Source organism: Callospermophilus lateralis, unplaced genomic scaffold (genome assembly GCF_048772815.1).
Source record: "Callospermophilus lateralis isolate mCalLat2 unplaced genomic scaffold, mCalLat2.hap1 Scaffold_45, whole genome shotgun sequence".
In the NCBI taxonomy this organism is placed as follows: domain Eukaryota; kingdom Metazoa; phylum Chordata; class Mammalia; order Rodentia; family Sciuridae; genus Callospermophilus; species Callospermophilus lateralis.
The window spans coordinates 7361707-7383343 of record NW_027514398.1 but is presented as its reverse complement, the minus strand read 5'-3'; the positions used below and the strand labels follow the sequence as shown (position 1 = coordinate 7383343).

The 21637-nt window shown below is 38.5% G+C and overlaps 1 pseudogene; it reads left to right on the top strand.

Annotated features, from left to right (window-relative positions):
* The first annotated feature begins 21138 nt into the window (after positions 1-21138).
* On the top strand, positions 21139-21276 carry LOC143388872 (small EDRK-rich factor 2 pseudogene; annotated as a pseudogene).
* The last annotated feature ends 361 nt before the right edge of the window (positions 21277-21637 follow it).

Sequence of the window (21637 nt, the reverse complement as noted above, 5' to 3'; positions counted from 1 at the left end):
TACTGATTATATGGTCTGTGGAGCAGAAAATAAAACTGCTGGGAGCCATCAGCCAAGTAGGTATGACAAATTCCTTGCCAGCTTACTCCCATGCTGTCTAGTGGAAGGACTTCTGAAAGGTGACCTTGCTCAAGGACCAGGGCAGGATCCGTGTTTAGGGTGTTCCCCCTTTAGAATAGGGCGGTTTAGCATAATAGGAGATTAGGGTGTTCCCCCTTTAGAATAGGGCAGTTTAGCATAATAGGAGATTAGGGTGTTCCCCCTTTAGAATAGGGCGTATCCTGCTGCTGAGTTCCTCTTGAGTGCTTAGGGTCAGACAGTATATTTTGGGAGACAGAAGCCCATGGAGGTGAATTAGGGCAGAGTAGTGGATTTGAGAGAGTGGATTTGGGCAGAGAATGTGGATTCCCCCAGAACGTGTTTGTAGACGGCCGGTGTGAGTTCGGGAATAAAGAATTGCTGTTTGAATCTACAAGCTGTGTGGAGACTCGTGATTTGTGCCCAGCCGAGAGACTGCGGCATCTGGTGGCCCCTACGCGGAACGTCTAAAAAGAAGGTAAGTGAAATTACTCGCCCCTGAAGGAGAGCAAAAGAATGGGTGAGCATTTCAAAAAACAATGTGTTCTTGTTCTAATTTATTTTGTTTTTATTTCAAGTTGCCTGTTCCTAGAACTTTCTCAGGCAAACTGGGGAAAATGGTTGACTCAAGGTTTTAAGTTATTCGCCTCCGAGGAAGAGAAATTGTTAGAGAAAGAAGGCACCCCAGTAAGACCAAGAACAGCTAGGGCATATGTTGATACAATACAAAAATGCAGCCCATGGCTTTTAAACGAGAAGTTGTTAAATATATCAATGGGACCATCATGGTATCCTGTAGAAGGATTTTTCTTCAACAATAAAGAGATGGCTAATTCTGTTTACTACGCTTGTCTAAGATCTTGGTTTTTACAGACATCTAATTAATTTACAAAGCTAAAGTGTTAAAATATCAACCACTAAATATAAAATCAAGTACTCTTTACTTATTAAGTCCATAAGGTAATATATTTAATCATTATGTGTGTTTTCATAAATTGGTGAATGGAAAAATGTTTAATATTGCTTTGGTCTATGTCTTTGCTGAAACAAGGTTACTAAGTGTTAAGATTCTATCAGGTGTAATTTACATACAAAGAGTATAAGAAGTTTCAGTTGGGTTTCAATTACAGTATTATAGTACCATAAAAAAACATGAAAGCATTTCATGTTATTAAAGTGGAATAATTTGTCTAAATTCAGAAATTTTATAAGCGTTATTTCAGAATGTGAATTTATAAAAAGGGTTAATGGCTAGAAAAGAAATATTAAAAGATTGAAGATGTGAAAATATATTTTAATATGGAAGGTTAAAAGAAAAAGAAATGTTTCTAGATGAGATAATCTCTGTGTGGTAAAGTAAAAAGTTGTGAAATGCCATTTAAAAAGATTTTGAGGAAACTAGACTTACTTTAAAAGTTTGAGAAGGGAAGAAAGAAAAAAAAAAGTATTTGTACATGGCAGATTGAAACAAAGCTTCTTAATGGAGTAAAAAAGGCCTTTGGTTGAAGGGCAGCCATGTAAACTAATATTAAGCGATTTAAACAGAATCTAAGCCTCGTTTAAAAGAGTGAAGCTGTAGGTGGTGAAAAAGTATGTTTAAAAGTACAGTATAGATAATAATTGTAAGACTTTAAAAGGTTAATTTGAAGGTGGTTAAGATGCCTTCATGATGGAGAAAAGATTGTGTCATTCGAAGCCTAGTTAATCTTAAAAATTGGAAAGGGGTATATATCCCCCAAAGATAAACTTAAAATAACCCTTTTTACTCTAAACTTTTTAAATTTGGATTCATCAGGACTTAGTGCTGCAGAAAGACATATGTATCCAAAAAATGTACATAAGACTAAAGTACTTTGGAAAGATATTCTAACAGGACAATGGAAAGATCCTGACCCAGTGATTTTCTGGAGTCGGGGTTCTTTTTGTTTTTCCACAGGAAGAACAGCAGCCGATTTGGATTCCAGAAAGACTAACCGAAATAATTTCTACAGATCGAAAAGAAGATGATTTGACTCAAATCCATAACAGCTGATATCCAGAACTCCAGCTTGGCCATTCTTACATCTGCAACTGTGATTAACCAGGATGTTTTTTTCAATATCTATTTTATTATTGCATTTTTCCACATCATAAGGTTCTATTTTTATTTTTTGAGCTCATACAAACCTAGGTTAATGTTTTTCTGATCAGTTTTATTTTTTGACTATAGAGTTTTTAAACATTGCAATGGAGATTTCACCTAGGTAAAGCTACAAGGCCTTTATTATTATCTTATGTGTTGTACGTTTGTTTGCACATTTGTGTTTTGTGTTGTATGTCTGTGTGTCCATATTTCATATATGAGGAGCGCTCATGAAAAAATGGATCCGAATTATTTATTTTTTTTTATTCACGTGATTTAAATGGCTTAATTTAAATTAGGTAAACAGCTGTAAAGGATTATTTTTTAAGAAGGTTAACAGATCTGTTTGTTTACTTTCACCTTTCCTTTTCATTATATTTAATAATTCTTTTCAGGTTAATGTCTTTTTAGCATCATTGCCAGAATTCCTATCTTCATCCCAATGAATATAACTCAACAAGTATGCTCAATCAAGGAGTCAACTTACTTTGGGAGGAAACGGACTTTGGGAAGAGACGGACAGATTGATAGATTCCTCCCCTTTGAACTGCTTACAGAACTTGCCTGGACTATGTAACTACGTTTAGTGCAGCAAATTGTGGTAATGCTGGCATATCTTTGCTGATGGTGTCACCAGTGATCTTTGCTGGTGGTGTCACCAATGATGCAATTTTTCCAAAGGAACTGTCAATTGGCTTGGTGTCGTGGCATTTCTGTATCCTCCTCCCTTCTGCTAGTGATGGTCTAAATTTGGGGGCCAATGGCTATATGCTGGACCGGCAGTCAGTGACGGGTATGATCCAATTGCGATGGTATCAACCTAAGACAGGAGGCTGACGCCTAAAGGTCAGTTGCCTAAAGGTCAGTTTTCCGATGACGGGTAAGAACCATATGTTGAATTGGACAACCTACCAGGCACGGTCCTTAAGCCACATTAACCTCACTCCCCCACTGGCACCAAGGCCAAATTTGGGGGCCAACAGACGTGAGGCAAAGAACCTTACCCCCCCACTGGTGCATAGACCTATCCACAAGTATGGCTGTATGCTGGACCGGTAGTCAGTGACGGGTATGATCCAGTTGCAGTGGTATCAACCTAAGACAGGAGGCTGACGCCTAAAGGTCAGTTTTCCAATGACGGGTAAGAGCCATATGTTGAACTGCACAACCTACCAGGCACGGTCCTTAAGCCACATTACTTGTTGTTTAATTAATCAGAAGGGGGGAGATGCTGGGAGCCATCAGCCAAGTAGGTATGACAAATTCCTTGCCAGCTTACTCCCATGCTGTCTAGTGGAAGGACTTCTGAAAGGTGACCTTGCTCAAGGACCAGGGCAGGATCCGTGTTTAGGGTGTTCCCCCTTTAGAATAGGGCGGTTTAGCATAATAGGAGATTAGGGTGTTCCCCCTTTAGAATAGGGCAGTTTAGCATAATAGGAGATTAGGGTGTTCCCCCTTTAGAATAGGGCGTATCCTGCTGCTGAGTTCCTCTTGAGTGCTTAGGGTCAGACAGTATATTTTGGGAGACAGAAGCCCATGGAGGTGAATTAGGGCAGAGTAGTGGATTTGAGAGAGTGAATTTGGGCAGAGAACGTGGATTCCCCCAGAACGTGTTTGTAGACGGCCGGTGTGAGTTCGGGAATAAAGAATTGCTGTTTGAATCTACAAGCTGTGTGGAGACTCGTGATTTGTGCCCAGCCGAGAGACTGCGGCATAAAACAACATCAGCAACAACAACAATCTGTTTCTTCTCATTCTGCCCATTACATCCTGGATAAGCAAATACCAAATATAATTAACATGCATCCTGAAAGACGATCCTCAGCACCAGCAAATTATGAGAGCAACCTGGAGCCTGGAGTATATTTACACAGTCACAGATCTTCATGCCTACCCAAAAAAGTGTGGTGTGTGTGTGTGTGTGTGTGTGTGTGTGTGTGTGTAAACTGTCATAATATAACTGTCATGATATATGTCCTGCAGTAGAAATTTCATTTTTAAGAGATCCATTCTTTTACTGACCTGAAGGAATGTATTCCAATAAAGAAGGCTGACTTCTTCCCTTGACCAAACTGCTTTTTCTATCTTAGGTTTCTTTAATATCAGATGCTGCTTTTGGGAGGGTAGACTTAGCTTCATTTAATCCTGCTCTCTCCCCTGCTATACCTACATCCTGGAGAGCAGTTGCAAAAGGATTTGGGGCCTGTCCTAGGGAGTCACACAGGAAGAGGGCTATGCCCATAACAGTTCTACCTATAAATGTCTCTGGCATCTGTCTGTTCCTAGGCTTGCGTTCAGCCTCTGTAAGTGATGAGTCAATTAAGGATTAACAATTAACGTTTTTCTCTCTCTGCCATTCTATGCTAAGTATGTAAATTAAGCAGCTCTTATTTAGCCAAACTCCTAGTCTAGGTTAGCCTTGTCTGATTTTTGTAATCTCCACACCAAGTTTGGTGAATGTGTCGTTTAATAAGTACATGCAGAGATGTAGGCTAGGAGGCCTGTGTGCACAATCCATAGAGGTCTGAATCCACAAAGCACTATAGTTCAGGAAATAAATACTTGAAGGTAGAAGACATTTACTCTACTGTCTCAAAAAAGGGTTTGAAGATATTATTGGAATTTAATTTGGGGTTAGTGTTCCCTGCCTCCTCCAAGTGTCCGGGCTGCACAATACAGAAGAGTAGGATCTGAAGCAGGCACATATGTATGAAAATCCCAGAAAACCAGGCAATAGTAGTTTCAATTTTTCTGAAATGTGCTCAGTGTCAAAAAAATACATACAAAATTAACATCATGGCACAATGGGCCACAGAAGCAGCTATAGCCCTAATATTTCCTCCCTTAGACGAATGTTTCAATATTTTAGTAAATTGTTTTTGTGAAAAAAATATTGTCAAAACCTTCAGTTTGATTTATAGTCAATCAGAGTCTATATATGTATATGTATATTTACATTATTATAGGTATGTATCTGTAGCTTTATTTTTTTTTAAATACTTATTTTTTAGTTTTTCGGCGGACACAACATCTTTATTTATATGTGGTGCTGAGGATCGAACCTGGGCCGCATGCATGCCAGGGGAGCGTGCTACCGCTTGAGCCACATCCCCAGCCCCTGTAGCTTTATCTTTTCACATTATTGAGAAAATAAGCAAGGGTAACAACTTCATACACATATATATTGAAATGTTAATATATTTAAACTCATAAAAATTTGTTTCTATGGTTTGTGGTTGCAATTCTACCAGGAAGGGCTTTTGTGTGCAATTTTTATAGCAAATATTACCTGCCAAAAGAGTGAGATTTTAATATAGTAGAAAATTGATAGAGGGCTAAAAATTAAGATTATTTACAATTGGAAATGTTGATAGATTTACCAAATAACTCAGAATTTATGTGTGTCAAACAATGATTACTTATGCAACTTTTTCCACTCTGTAAATGAAACAAACATGTTCTGAGAAGAAACAGATATCTAAGTTAAGGTTTTTTTAAGACCAAAGTGCTTGTGTCTGTTAGGATTCTAATTCAGTATTGCATGTGATTTAATTTCTAGCAGAAAACTGTAATATTTTCTGAAGATTTAACTAAAGAGTAAAACTTTTATTTATTTTTTCAACCAAAGTGTGTGCAGCAGGCCCATCTAGCACTGAGTGTAGGTCATCAAATCCTGACAGGCTTATTTGGGAACTTTGATAAGCTACTGGTAATGGAAACAGATGCTAGAGGCTTGGGGAAGGGAAGAAAAGAGGGCAGGCTTACATTCTGACTCAAAAATGATATCTATCTGTAGTTACTTAAAAATATGTGCTTACATATTTCAAACAAATATTAGCTAAATTAAATTATATGCAGATGTTGGACATCCCTAATTTGAATATCCCAAATATATGTTCCAAAATTCAAAACTGCTGACATGAGAGTCGAGTACAAAATTCCACACCTGTCTTCATGTGAAAGGTTGATCAAACTGCAGGTGCACTAAAAAATATTGTATGAAATTACCTTCTCTGTGTATAAGATGTATATGAAACATAAATGAGTTTTCTGTTTAAACTTGGGTTCCATTGCCAAGAGATTTTATTATCTATGTGCAAATATTCCAAAATCTCAAAAAAATCTAATATCTGAAATACTTGTTTTCCCCAGCATTTAAATAAGGAAAACTGGGGTTTTCCTTATTTTTTAAGTAAGGTTTATTTCAATAATTTCAAATTAAGTCTATTTTGTTTTTAAAAATGCTTTTGGTGATGCATTATAGTTACTCATAATGGTGGGGTTCATTTTGACAAAATCATAGAAATAGGAATTTAATTTGCTCCATTTCAGTTCCCAGTGCTTCCTCTTTCCCTCCCACCCCCCTCTCCCCATTCCCATTCTCTACTCTACTGGTCTTCCTTCTATTTATTTATTGTTTTTTTAATTGTTCCATTGACTTTTTGTATATTCCTTTATTTTATTTATTTTTATGTGGTTCTGAGGATCCAATCCAGTGCCTCACAGGTGCTAGGCAAGTGTTCTACCACTGAGCTACAAATACAGCCTCTCATTCACTTTTAATAGTGAATTTGAGAGTTTTATGCTAAAAAGGCCAGGCATTTTCAAAGCACTGTCCTGCTGGCCCAAACTTAGGAAGAATGGCAGTAGCTGTGAACCTTCCCTAGCATCACTTCAAAACCACAGCTGATCCTTTGCAAGAATCCTGGAGCCCACAGTGTAGTCATTGACTTGGTAATAAAGCTGATCTCTCCTTACTCCAAGGAAGGCAGCCTCCGGCCCCAGCTAGGATAGAATTGGAGATGTCTCAAATGCAGCAGAATCACTTTTTTTTTCTTTAGTTGTACTTGGACACAATACCTTTATTTTATTTATATTTTATTTAATTTTATGTGGTGCTGAGGATCGAACCCAGGGCCTCGCACTGGCTAGGTGAGCGCTCTACCACTGAGCCCAAACCCCAGCCCTAGAGCAGAATCATCTTGAGCATTTATCATTTCTTTGTACTGGGAAAATTTAAAATCCTGCCTAGTAACTATTTTGAAATATACTATTGTTTTCAGCCCTAGTTGTCCTACTCTGCTAGAGAACACTGAAAGAACACTGGACTTCTTTTTGCATTACAATTCTTATTACACATACCTATTGTGCCCCCATGCACATTAGCACCCTTTCTTGCTTCCCCCTCCCCCATTCCCTTCCCGGCTGCAGGTAAGGACTCTTATCCTTATGTTCTCTACATGCATGAGATCGACATTAGCTTCCATATATAAGTGAGAACATGCAGTGACCCTGATCTGATCGATCACTACACCTTGTATTCAGACACTGAAGTCTACGGCCATACCACCCCTGAATGTGCCCATGTTATGCTCGAATTTGGGACCCACACAAGACCACCAGAGACCCAGATTGATGCAAAAAGGTGTTTATTGCAAGATAGCTCAGTCCTCATCATGCACCCAGCAACTGGTGATGCTGAGAGGCCCCAAGCCCAGGATTTGCAGCAGTTTTATATACTCTTTAGGGAAGGCAGGGACCCCCCCACATAAATCATAGCATCTCTTAGCAAATCATCACACACCACGGGAAAATCAAACAACAACTCTAAAACATGATTAGCTTATCAAGTGGTGGGAAAGAATCTGGAAAGAATTATTGGTTAGTTCAAGGGGTTGATGCACTTAAAATTGATTGGTTTAAATTTTGAGGATGTTGCAAGGGGGGTACATGCCAAGGGCTGCAGGGCTTCTAGTTTAGATACTGGTCACCACACCTAGGTGGGGGCCATCTGGAATTTCAGATATTTTGATATCTTGGCCTATCTTAGGTGATCACCATCTGCGGCTTTTCCGAGAACTGTTTCCACAGAGCTTTTAGGACTGCAGTAGGTCAGAGGTTAAGTTTCAGAGCAAAATGAGGTCCCAAGAAGAATGAGGTTGCTTAGGTCTTTCACGCAATCTCGCTAGACACTGAAATATCTCAAAGTACCCCATCAAGATGCATAATTATGTATCAATTAAAAAGTAATTTTAAATGCTAATTTTAAAAACAGCATATGACAATGCAGAAGCTTTGATAAATCTACATTTGACAATGCAGAAACAACAAGCTTAAATTTCTGCTCCTTTTCTTCCTTTTTTTCAGTACTAGGAATTGAACCCACTCTACCATTCTATTACTGATCCAAATTTTCAGTCCTTTTATTTTACTTTTGATTTTGAGATGGGATCTCACTAAGTTGCTGAAGCTAGCCTCAAACTTGTGATCCTCTTTCCTCAGCCTCTTGAGACACTGAGATTACAGGCATATGTCACTGTGCAAAAGAAAAAAATTCTGAACTCAAGAAACCCCACTAAGTCTGCCTCAAACTAATGTAGTTATATTCTCTGGTGATGTTTATACTGTACATAAAATCCAATCACAGGTATACCAGAAGCATCACCTTAACAATGAAATGAATGCAGATCTCACTGTGTTTTACCAACCTTTCCTTATAACCACAGACTAGGATAACAATCAGAGTTAATAGTGTTACAGGTCATGGGCCTTACACAAAATTGAGGCAGCGTGAAGGTCCCACTTTAAATCTCAATTCTTGTAATCAAGCCAGAAAGATTTTAGACTTGTCAATCAGAGATACAGGCATGAGTTTACTAGGAGGGAAAGAATAGGTCCTCTAAGAGAGGAAAGCAATAGAGTTCCCCTCCTGCCCCCTAGTTTTACTTCAGGTCCCAGGGAAGTTTCCAGTCTAGCTCTTGCCTTTTGACTGACAGCAGGATGACACCAGATTTTCCAGTCCCCATGTGCATGGCATCCCAGGTCTCACTGGCTCATGCCAACTGGTTCTAACTGAAACCTGTTCTTACAGATTTTATGATTAGTGGGATCTGGTCAGTGTAAGCATCACAAAAGTACCCCTTCTTCTCACTCCTTGATTTATACCCAAAGGATTTAAAATCAGCATACTATAGTTATGCAGCCACATCAATGTTTATAGCAGCTCAGTTCATAATAGCTAGACTATGGAACCAACCTAGGTGTCGCTCAATAGATGAATGGATAAAGAAAATGTGGGATATATATGATGCTAAGCAAAATAAGCCAGTCCCATAAAACCAAAGGCCTAATGTTTTCTCTAATATGCTGATGCTAATTTACAATAAGGGACAGGGGGGGCACTAGGGAAGAATAGTGTTACCTTAGATTAAGAAGAAGGAAGTGATGGGATGGGAGGGGAGGAGATGTGGGGATAGGAAAATTGTGGAATGAAACAGACATTATTAATCTTTGTATATAAGTGACTACATGAGCACTCTGCAACATGTACACTCGGAAAAATGAGAAATTCTATCCCATCTATGTTTGATACATCAAAGTGCACAAATACATTCTATTGTCATGTATAAATAATTAAGACAAATTTAAAAATTAAAAAAAATTAAATTAAAAAGATTAAAAAAAAGGTACCCCTTTCGGGGAAACTTATGTTCTTTTTATTGGCATTTGGGGCCTGGTTTTCTCCCGCAGAAGACAGGAAGTTTGCTGAGAAATGTAACACATCTGTAGACTTAAACTAGTAGGTTTCCAGATAAGTTGATTTTTTAGAAAAGAAAGCATGTGGAAGCCAGCACAGTTGGCCCAGTTTATAGAATTAATTCTTAACCTCATGTCTGGACCACCCATATCTCTCTATCCCCTACCAATACAATCCACCTCTATGAAGCAGACAACAACCCCACAGAAAACAAAGTAGGAAACAGCATTTTCTTTGTTTTACTTTCCCATTCTAAGGACATCTCTTTGTGTGTATATATAAAGATGTAATGAAAATTAAAGAATAGAACAAGTAGAGCCTGCAATGGGCCAGGCAGTATTCCAAGCATTTCTGAATGCTTATTTGATACAGGTGGAAATGAAGCTCAAAGCAGGGAAAAAACTGGAAACTCTGAGCAAGTCCTCACGTCAGGATTTGAGTGGTAGAACCACTCCAGCCTTCATCACCCAGATCATTCCACTCTGTGCACAAAAAAGGAAGAAAAAAAAACTGCTTTTAAAATTCAAAACATATAAATTAAGCTTTAAAATAGATGTATAAGTCTATAATAGCTGATTTTCCAAGATCCACTATTTTGCAAGTTTTATAAAACTTCTTTAGTTTCATCTTTATCCAACATAAAAAAATTATGATAAAAAGTAAAGCAAAAAACAATGAAAAATAAAAGATGAAATTCAAAGTATTCATAGTGTACCCTAATAAGGGCTGTCTATAAACCAAGGTACTGTAACAGTGGTTACAGTGAGTGGTCCACTTCACCTTTTTTTTTTTAATATTCATATTTGGCAGACACAACATCTTCATTATTATGTGGTGCTGAGGATCGAACCCGGGCCACAGGCATGCAAGGTGAGCATGCTACCACTTGAGCCACATTCCCACCCCTCCACTTCACCTTTTGAATATAACTCTGAGGCTATTTTTTTTAAGGTACACATTTTTCTTTGCCTCTACAGCCTCTTCCCCTCCCTAACTTGGGGTGGGGAGATTACTTTGAGTTATCTGCATTCCACAGGAAGGAGGTGTCTGCCAGAGGATCTAGGAAGTGAATATCTCCCAAATTAACAAGTGAATCCTAACACACTGTCAGGGCAGCCTGGGATCCCCAGTCAGTGCACATCTGGAATGTCACCTTTGAATAGATCCTTTAAAATCCCCTTTCTTCCTGTTGGGCAGAGTCACAGCCTCTGTGTTTCTTCCTTTGCTAACAAAGCAATTACACTTTCAAAACCATGTCCTCATTATTGAATTAGCATGAGGGACAAGAACTGAGCTTTCAGTTAGAGTACCATGCTTAATGTCCTTGATATCCATCTGGGTCAATACAAACTCAGAAACTACAAACATAGAAAGACTCTCAAAGATTCAGAAAGTTCTGAATCAGTGTTCTGAAAAAGACAGGAACTTATATTGAATGAAGTGCTGTAAGGGTCCGGCGAACCCGGACCCTTACAGAGACCACCAAGAGACTGACTCATGCAAGAGACCACCAAGATACTGACTCATCCAAGAGACCACCAAGAGACTGACTCATGCAATTAGCAGAAGGGGATTTATTGAGGATCCAATTCATCACGCTGAGGCTCCAGGCTCACTCAAGAAGGGAGAGCAGCCCAGAGCCCAGAGTAGAGGTCAAGCAGTGCTTAAGTACACTTTTTGGGGAAGGCAGGGGCTTTGCATACATCAGAACAAATCATCATGAGGCATGGGAAAATTGAACAACAACTCTGAGACATGATTAACACATTCATTGGCGGGAACAGGTCGGTCGAGGGTGATAGGTCAGTTCCAAAGGGGGTACACATTCAAACTGATTGGTTCAGGCCCTGCCATGCCTAGGTGCAAGATCACACAGGGCCCTAGGCTATTAATCAGCTTAATGGCCAGTAGGGCGTTATCTTAACTGCCTCAGGAATTTCAGGTTCTGGGTGTAGCAGAGGAACTTAACTTTTACATTTTAACTCAGGCTTTGCAGCTTAGAAGCAGCTTAGAAATTTTACCCGTATAGTGCAAAGGCAGTGAAAATTCTTTTGTGGGGAAACTTGTATTAAAATTGCTAGTAGGTGCAGGAACTATGTGGCCAATCAAAGATAAAGGAAGGAATGTAGATAGTGAAAATATCCATGAAACAGTCTAATAACCTCTTGAAATGTATCTTGAGCCTCTGGACACACTGTAGCTCTCTGTTCTAGATGACTGCATTTGAAGGATGAAGTTGACCAGAGTTCATATTCTTAAGCAGCAGCTGTTCACAAAGCAAGGGCTGGTAGTCCAGGCAGCTGCTGTGGTCCTTAGGCACCCATTTTTTTTTTTTTATCTCACTAGAGCGAATTCAAGGGAAACACAGAGTAGCAAGTAAAAGTTTAATAGAACAAGAAGTGAAGGTTACATATGTAGAAATTGTATGAACAAACTAGTGCTCACCAAGTTGAAAGTTTTTTGTTTGTTTGTTTGTTTATTTTTAATTTATTTATTTTTAACTGGGGATCAAACCCATGGACACTTCACCACTGAGCCACATTCCCAGAACTTTTTAATTTATATTTTGAGACAGAGTTGCTTAGGGCCTCACTAAATTGCTGAGGCTGGCTTTGAACATGTGATCCTCCTGTCTCATCTTCAGGAGCCACTGGAATTAACAGGTGTGCTCCAAATTGAAGTTTGTAAGAAAATCAAATCTCCTTCAATTTTCCTGCTCCATTAATTAGTTTCAATACTGCTGAAGAAACTTTTCATTTTAGGTTGCCAGAGCATCTGGTTGTGACATAGTTTGGGTTATATGAGAGAGCCCTGACAATTTGGTTATTAGCAATGATGAAACATGGTGTGAAAACAGCAATTTCCCTTGAGGGGTTAGAATTATTTATAGCTGGGGGTGCTTTGACATACAATACCCACTTTTCTAAAGCTCCTCTACTTCAATTAGAGCTCCCCATGATTTTAAATTATAATTCTCTCAAGGGATTTTAATTGTCTACGGCTTTGGGGAGATTGTACATTCCAGGTTTCCCTCCCCAAATGATTTCTGGTTGCAGTTTTATTTATAACTCCTGAATTTTTCCTTATGCATATGCCTAGTCTCTTTCTTTCATTATCTTCCATCATTGCCCCCCTCCAAATCTGTACATGGCTAACTAACCTACCTAACATCTGGAATCCTAAATAAATCCTGCATCCTGATGGCCTCCAAAGTGTATTTTGAAAAACTCTTCCAATGCTGCATTCATTGCAATTTTTGTTTTTAATTTCCATACCAACATAATAAAGAGGAAAGCATTTTTAGAAAGAGAGTGTTTGGTGTGTGATGTGTCAGTTCCCTGTGTGTGATGTGTTGTGCCAGTGACCTTGCCTTCACTTTGGAGATTGATGTCCATGTGCTGTTTCACTCCTTTTCACACTTCTCTCACCCAACATGAAGGACTTGTAAAATATTCCACAAGAGTTTGTATATTACAAGAGCAAAACTGTCACTCAAAATTCACCCGGAGTCACTCTCTGTCACTCGTGTAGCTTGAAGAAAAGAAAATGTATCTAAACTATGATTTAAATAAAAAACTATATTTACAATTAATTGATGATGGTTTCTCCCAAATAAAAGAAAGTCTTTTCAAATTCTCGAAGACTCAGTGGGCCTGTTAAGGGGTAAGTTATAATTTACTCTACAGGTTTCACAAAGGTAGTTGTCTATGTTAGTGAAAATATTTGAGACCAATAAATCCTGATGCCTGGGCAACAGTAGGAGGCACTTATTTATGAATTCTGCAGAGTGAACTACGCCTCTGGGTTTTTACATTAGAATTTCTTAGGAAATATTTTACATTAGAATTTTTACATTAGAATTTAGGTTTTTACATTAGAATTAGATTTTTACATTAGAATTTCCTAAGAAACCATTGTATGAAAAGCTTCAGATTAAGTAAGGAGAATATTCCTCTATAAAACTAGCATCCCAGACATGAGACAGGACATATATGTGTACTATGAGCATGCACACACACACACACAATATACATTTATATATTTGTACATATATAGAGAGCATACATATTTTATATATATGTAAAGACACACACACACATACACATACATATATACTTTCTTTTTTTATAAATGATAATGCATTGAATATTGTGTGGGCTCACTCTCATACACAGAGGAGGTCCACAGAACAGGGTAGAGGAGAGTGTAGCTGCGGAGTTGCTATTCAAGACCTCTGGAGACCAAGCAGGAAGCAGGTCTGATTTTATTTGACAGTTATCATGTATATGTACTCAGGCAGCCACGAATGCAATTTCTGCTAACTGTCCTTGCAGCGACCAATCAAGGAGGGAGCTGCGGAGCAAGGTCGCTCAGACACCCTTAAGGTATGCCATGTATGCAGTACGCCATTCACTTGTCCCCACAGAATATTGCAATTAGAATGACTTTTTTTCCAGTCAGTAAAATTGCCTCATAAACAGGACTGGGTATCATCTTTCAAACTCTCCTCATAACCAGAATTACCAGAAATAACTGTTAAATATTCACATTCCTAGACTCCAGGAGCAAGACTAAAATATTTTTATACAGTGAGCATAGGATTAATGTTGAAGAATATGGTCACCTACCTGTCCTCCAGCCCCACCCTAAACTTCTCTCATTACAGGGCCCTGCCATGGCCAAGAGGCCAGCCAAAATTAAATAGCTCCTCCTAGGACCGGGCTCTGCTAAGGCCATATAAAAGCCAGACCCACATGCAGGTCCGGCTGCCATTCTCCCCTCAAAGATGTGCCTCTCAGGTGCTGAATAAAGCATGGATTTTCCATGAGGTCTCCCTCCATTTTCTTTTTCTTTTTTTGTTCTCTTTTATGTGCTTTCAAATGTGTGTTCATGAGATTCACGAGTGAAAAGAAAAGTTATTAATCTAGATTATAATGTTGTCAGATTCAGAACTCAATTAGATAAAATGCTTCCTGTATCTCATCATTCAAAAGTTGTGCTTTGTAGGGCAGACCTTTCATGGGTCTTTTTAGTCCCCTGAGTTGTTGTTCTTGTAAAACAAAAAGATACTCTTCTACTATCAGCACCTGGTTTTTGATTTGCTCTTAACCAGTTTATTACAACTTCCCAGTTTGAAGTACATTTTTCATAAAGGAAAAAAAATGGAGAAGTAATAAAAGAGCTTTTTATTATGTGATTATTTATAGTTTACAAAACCCCTTAATTCTGATATTTTAATTGATCTTTACAATACCACATTTTATAGAAAGCAAAACAAATAAGCTGTGGATTATTTTGCACACAGTGCATTTCAGTACAAACAGGTATAATTAAGGAAAATTTTGAAAAAAAAATTTAATTCACCAAAAATTTATTAAAGATTCCAAATTTCAACTTACAAGAGAACATGCATTTTTTGTTTGTATTGATGTTATTACTTTAAATCTCATATGTATTTCTTTACTATAAATTATTTCACATATAAAATCACAATGTACATCAACCATAAATAATAATATTTTAGCACTCACATAAAAAATAAAGAACCATACAATTTCATTTTTATGAAATGTGCAGGTAGGCAAAGGTACCTCAAAAAGTAGATTGATGGTTTTCTGGTGCTGGAGTTTGTAGTGAAGGCCACTAGAAGCTGGGTAAAATTGATTTTTAGGTTGATAGAAATGTTCTAAAATTATATTGTGATGATGAACAATTCTGTAAATATACTAAAAAAAACTATTGAATTATACACTTAAACTGGGTGAAGGAGATCACTGAATCATTACAACAAGGGAAATAATTTCAAAATGTAACCTTGAGTTCTCAAGATAAGTAACAGATTGACTAACAGAATATTTTTAAGAAAGGACACTTACAAACCTTCAAATCCTTATCTCCTTGAATGGTATTACATACTAAATTTATGAATAGGATAATTATGTAAAGTCCCCTGGCCTACCAATAGATGGGAAGTGTAAGAGTTCCCATAACTAGTTTAGAATTCACAATATCTTCTAACAAGTTTTAGCCTTTATACCTCACAAAATATTTAAATAAAGGAAACTAATTTGCTATCTTATTTTAAGACATTATTTGAACGATAATATTTTTTTCAATTAGATGGCTTTTCCTTTCTTTCAATAATACAAATTTGTTGCTAAAATTATACTTATTGCTTATGAATGAATATTTTTAAGCAAACATGGATGCATATATAAAAATCACCTATGGTTCTAAAATCATAATTGAATATATGCAAAATCTTTGAAGCAATTCATTTAACAAATTCAATAATTAGTGTAACAACCCTTGAAAATTTTTATAATGTGCTTTTTTAAATGAAATCCTCCACTTTACGATAAATATAATTGGAACTGTTACTATTGCTTGATCTTTCATTTTTATGACTACCCAATAAATACGTTGCCCAAACTAATAAAATCAAATGACTTGTTCTCTTACCAATCCAGAAGCATGCCTACTAGCCTCAGGGGCCTTTTCCCTTGGGCAATGACACATGCATATACTGGTTGGGTGGTACATGGAACTATGATTCCATCCCATGAACTTACTAATATCCCATTAAGGAAAGAAATCTGAGGTCCACAAGTCTCTAGGCATTTTAAAGTTTTCTCACAACTAAATTAACATAAGCAAAACAAGGTTCTTAGGGTGTATGGGTTGTCTTCTTTTCACATCTGTTTATAATTGAGATTCAGAATGGCAGATTATTTAGTTTTGCTGCTAATTACCACAGATTAGCAGAAATATCTCTAATAAACAATTAAAAAGCCAAAGGCAGGGAATCCTATATTTACTTCCATCTTTCCATTCAACTCAACTTCTGACATATTTATAAGATTCCGGGATTATGACACTTCTCCTGAATTATTTTAAGTCCTTAGTAAAATGTGTCTGAAACAGTATGAAAGCGATGGCATTTTCCACAGGCAAGAGACCAAACCAGGAATGTCCACATGAATCATGGATGAGCTCCCTTGGTGACCAGGAAGGATTAATGCAGAGATATGGAGTCCTTTACCATGCAGATGATGTCAGTGGTTTGCCTTGGATGAATCCCACCTGGAAAACAAAAAGCATGTTCACTTTTTGTTAACATTTGCATTTGGCAGACACACCTATGGTATTGGGAATGTACACTTGGAGAATAATTGAAGTATATTTTGAGAGGAAAGTCTTAATAAAATTCAGCTTGGCATTTTGTTCAATAGGATTCTCACTGTCTGCACTAACAAAAATATTCCTTCTTGGGGAGTTAGAATCCCCAGTTCTGTGGAACTCAGAGCTACAGGAATGAGGAACAATTTTGTCACTGAGTCAGTAGGACAGATGGCTGAAAGGGCCATTCCCCTTGATTCCCAGGCTCCATTTGTTTTTCCCATTGGAAGCACAGTACCATATAGAGTTATTGTCTAAGCCATATACCTCTATCTACAGGACGGGAACCTATCATTGTAAGGTGGTACCTCTGAAGCAATGCATCTCTTATCCCTCTAGAAGCCAATTTCTAATGCAACAGGCAGTCAGTGTCTGGATGCAACACTATAGACCAAAGAATCCTATGGTCATAGGCCCACTCCTGTATCTTTTTTGCTGTACAGTGAGTGCACTGGTGGTTTGACGTGAACTTATAAGGGATCATGCCTTGGTATCTCTGTGCTCTGTAGGGCATAGTGATGCTGTCAAGAAAGTCAGAACATAACCGGGGTATGTATCTATTCTTGTCAGAATGGATTTCTTGCTCTTCCAGAATGGAAGGAGCCCATGGAATTGACTTGCCACAGGGTGACTTGTTGGTTTCCTCCAGGAATGATGCTGTATCAGGACTCAGGATTATTCTCTGTTAGTGGCAGATCAGATGCTTGAGCAGTGGTGTGTAGATGAGCCATTCTAATAGGGATCCCTTGTTACTGGTCCTGTCAATAGCCTCCATCTCTAAAAAGTGCCACTTCATTCACTTGCTACTGTGTCAGCACTGGAGTGGCTGATGGCAGGAGATGCTGGACATCTTGTGTATTTGGTCTTCATGCCTCCTTGAGGCAATGCCCTGAGATATGGGACTTCACAATTTGATAACAAGTTCATCCAGGAGATGGTGTGTACTTGCTATTAGAATGACTCCTATAAACATAGAAATGTTTTGACTTGGCTCAATGGAGTTGAAGTGTCAAAATTGTCATCTTAGATAGTAAGGGAGGAAGTTAAAAAATTGGGGGAATAGGCTTTCTGGAGTGAATATGCTAAAATATTCCTGGAAAAGCCCCAAATCCCTAGAAAAGATTCATCATAATAACAATGTTTCATGAGAAGGTTCAGAGGATCTACTCTTGACCAGAACTATAAAGAATGTGCTAGTAAGAGGGTGTGCAGAATCACTAAGAAATTCAAGTGATGCTTTCCCCCATAGGTAAGGCAGTTATTGGAAGGGGCTGACAATCAGTTAAGATGCATAGACCCCAAAACAACAGTGCCCCTGGAGATGCTCAACTATCAGATGATGAGAGATACCATTATTGTAATAAGCCAGAAGATCAAATGGCTTACATGAAGGTATGGAGATGCTATACAGGCACAGCATTCCTGGGCATTGTACATCCATCCCATAGATGAGCAAAAATGATTTTTCTTTTCTTTTCTTTTTTTTTTTTTTTTTTAATAACGGGGAAGGAGTCAGCTATCTTTGGCAACATGTGAGTCTCCTTGGAATGGTAATTAGTGTGGGTACTAATTTTAACCCTTTTGGTATTTAAATAAAACCCAAAATTCAGATAGCCCTGTGTGTCTTGGCTTTCAAGACTTAGAGATGTGTTGGAGTCCTGTGGCTTCAATATTTCTGACATAAAAAGAAGAAGAAAGATGATGTTCTTTTATGTTGCTGACACCCTTGAACATAATGAGAGCCCTAGTACTGGCTGTAGTCATTTAGCATCCTCAGGGATGTAAGAGAAGTTTTATTATACTTCTGAATCAAATCAAATAACAACACCACCAAAAAAAATGGCCACAGAGTAGGAGGTTATGGTGTGTAGTGTCAGAAAGCAAGGAGCACTCTCCAGGTTACATTCTCCAAGGAAATTTTATTTCCCAGTAGTTCTGTGCAGCTATATCAAGTATGTTTGTTTGTATAACCTTCACCACAATTAAAGTACAGAACAGACCTGTCACCCCAAGTTTTTTTTTGTGCCATCAGTAAAGGCACACCTGTGGACGTTTTCACTTTCTTCTTCATCTAGATTATTTTAACTCTCTTAGAGTCTCTGCCCTCCTGTGGATCACTTGAACATTTTTTAGAGTTCTTTTTTTGTTTACTTAGAGTGTCTTTGATTATATTACTTTCTGTAGTGTTTTAAGTGGCATTGTAGGTCTTGCAATACATGTGTGAATACTGGCATCACAGTGTGCTGGTATCAGTGTTTTACCTCTTAGAGTGAATAGGTGTAGAAAGTTTGCTTCTATTTGGGTCCCTTCGTCCTCTCCATTTAAAAGATGTAATCACCCTATGTATTTCCCTTACACAGTGGGCACTACACCAAATGGTGTTGTGATTATTGCTTTGATAATCAAAGGAATGGTCCTTTATCTGAGAATGCTTTCATTTTCCCTTCATTTCTGAAGGCTATTTTCACCAGGTAATAGAATTCGTGGTTGACAGTGTTTTCCCTTCTGTGCTCGAGACAGGTCATGCCACGTCCTCCTGCCTTTGTGCCTTCAGATGATAAATCTACTGTTATTTGAACTCAAGTTCTCTTATAGCCATATGTCATTTCTCCCTGGGCATGCTTAAGAGCTGTTTGGTGTCTTCTGTTTTCAGAAGTTTCAAAATGATGAGTCTTGGCATCAACTTCCTTGAGTTTATTTGCTTAGCTTCTTTGAGTGATTTGCTTAACTTCTTAATCTATTTAGGAAATTTTTAATTATTGTTTCTTTGAGTACTTTTTATTATCATATTCTCTCCTCCCCTTCTAGGCTCTACTGATCTGAGTGCTAGATCTATGGATTATCGCCCCACAGGTTTCATACTCTGTTTCTTTAGTTTTCTATCCATTTTTTCTGTCTCATAATTCTATCCATTTCTAATGTTCTATCTTTAAGTTCACTGATTCTTTTTTCTGCATTATTCATTCTGCTATTGGGTCCACCTAGTCTTTTCATTTTTGTGGTAATTTTAGCTCTATAATGGTTGTTAAGTACTTTTCAATATCTTCTATGTTTTTGTACATATTTTCCATTTTTTCCCCCAAGAATATTTTGTATTTGCATGTGGAAGCCTTTTAGGATGGCTGCGTTCAACTCCTTGTCAGGTAATTCCAACATCTCATTCATCAGAGTGTTGGCTTATCTTCTCATTCCAGTTGTTATTGTCCTGGCTCTTGGCATGACACATGAGTTTTCAAGGGATCCTGGACAGTTGGAATATTGTGCTTTCAGTCTCTGTGTCCCATTTTGATCTATTTTAGCATGTAGACACGTAGTCTGGGTTTAGAGCTTAGGTCATGCCCTGCCTCGCTTGCGTGATTTCAATGACAATTTAGTGTTTAATTGCTGCAGCACCCCTCTGGGCTGCTTTATTTGCTGGGTACAACTGGGGCTCCTACCTGATCTCTATCAGTACCACATGTGTGCCTAGAGTATGCGCTTCTGCAGCTGGTGCAGCTAACTCCTGAAAGAGTGGAGATGCCAGGCTGGAGTGGGCAGAGAGCTCTTCCCCTGGCTGCCCTGTGAGTGCTGCCTGTAGGACAGAGGGCATCCTAACTGGCTGCCTGGTGCTTCCTAGGTGGAGGGTGGGAGACACTCCACAGGGCACATCTCACTCATTGGCTCTACTGTCTGTTGACAAAACCTCAGCAGTTCGGCCTCTAGTATGAAAAGTCCTAGGCTCCTCTTGACAACTCTTGCCACAGAATCATTGGCTCTACTGTCTGTTGACAAAACCTCAGCAGTTCGGCCTCTAGTATGAAAAGTCCTAGGCTCCTCTTGACAACTCTTGCCACAGAGTGGAAACAGCCATTTCCCCTACAGAGTCCTGATTTACTTTAGTTGGATTTGGTGATTAATGGGTGGTCTGAAGACAGTTAACTATTGCTTATTATATGCATGGAATTTCATCACTTGAATGTGTTAAGCAATAAGGGTTAGCTACCCTTTCCTGACGTCACAGACTGGATTTTTTCCCCTTTTTATTCATTTCCACATGTACCCATTCTCCCTTTTATAGCACTTCTCACTCTTAAGATCATTTATTCAATGTCTATTTTCCTTGCTAGGTGAAATTATATTGGAATCTATAATTATGTAAGTCAAATATAGAAAGAATCAGCTACAGCTGCTGTCACCAGGACCCGCAGTAACCAGCGTAGGCTTGCCCACCTGCTAGAAGAATATGAAAAAGCAGAGCAACTCGGTTAAAAGAAAGTGCCAAGATGACTAGCTATTGGGTGTTACCCCGAAGCAGGGGGATTCAGAGATCATGCAACATTAGCAGAAAAAGACAAATGAGAAGAAGGAGGAACCCAAGTAGCTTTGCGGCTTTGTCTCCAACCCCCTCGCCCTTTGCCTGTGTGCTTGGGGGGCCAGTTCCACCATGCTTGAGTTTCCTCCTGTAGTGCTCAAAGGTCCCAGCACCAATGGCATCCCCTTTGCCCCAGTCCCTTTTGTGCTTCCTTACCCTCAGGTAGCCTCTCTCCCCCTGAGCCACTCCGTGAGGGAGATTAGCCATTCCGTGTTTTTTATTCCTGTGGGGCAGACCCCGAAGTATTAAAAGTAGCTTTGCAATTCCTTAAAAAAAATCAGCTCCACTTTAATTTCCAGGTTTTGATAGCCCATTCTTGCTTATATTCCGTCAATTTCCAGTTATTCTTAAACTTAGTTACATATTAGAA